This window comes from Fulmarus glacialis, unplaced genomic scaffold (genome assembly GCF_000690835.1).
Source record: "Fulmarus glacialis isolate BGI_N327 unplaced genomic scaffold, ASM69083v1 scaffold21675, whole genome shotgun sequence".
Taxonomy (NCBI): Eukaryota; Metazoa; Chordata; class Aves; order Procellariiformes; family Procellariidae; genus Fulmarus; species Fulmarus glacialis.
The window spans coordinates 63,535-64,400 of NW_009212765.1; positions in this window are offsets into that span (position 1 = coordinate 63,535).

The window sequence follows — 866 nt, forward strand, 5'->3', positions numbered from 1 at the left end:
AAAATGCTGCTGATAGAAGTGTCTAAAATCATAGACTTCAAATCCAAAATGCTGACCTTAGGAAGGAGCACTCAAACGTGCAAGTACAAGGCGAGGGCAGATCCTTCTTCTGCTTCTAAGAAAGGCTGGGGCGGAAGGGCAGGAGCATGTAGGGAAGATGGCAGATCGTTCTGGAAACGGGGAAAGGAGCAACTTCAATGCTTTTGAAATACAGAGGAAAAATTAAACCATCTTTAATGTTCAGTTCATGGGCATTATGTATTGTATTCATGGCCTGCTGCTTTCACAATATGTTGTGAGAGAACGGAGGAGAGTTGCACCTGAGAGGAGCAGGCACGTTGTTTAGTGCTGGGTGGCTGGCCAGCCGGCACTGCACGGGGCAAAGGCTGGCTGAGGAAAAGGAACCTAGTTGAAGGATATTGCGTTAGTGCTGTGATATTTCCCATGTTCTCCTGGAGGAATTTTCTCTTGCCGTGCTGCAGAAATCTCGACAGCAATTCAACAAGAAAAATGCAAATAAGGTCACTTCTTCCCTACAGAACTGCAGGATGCCCGGAGAGAAATCCGTGTCCTTGCTTGTCAGGAGTATTAGTTCAGCTACATGTGCTCTTATTCTAAAATAACAGTATGTTGCTTTTGGGGTTTTTTATTTGTTTTAAGCCTGATTATTTCTGTTTTGTTCTGCTCAGGCCACAAGAACATTACAATTAACTATTAAAATTTCTCAGCTCCCACTGTTGGCTGGTTCTTGGGGGCTGGGTTATAACCCAAAGGCACGGCTGTGGATGATCTCAGGCTTACCTGAGCCTGGAGGTACGCACAGGTGGCATCTCTCGACACCCCTCCGTAGTTGTGCCCACATCTGG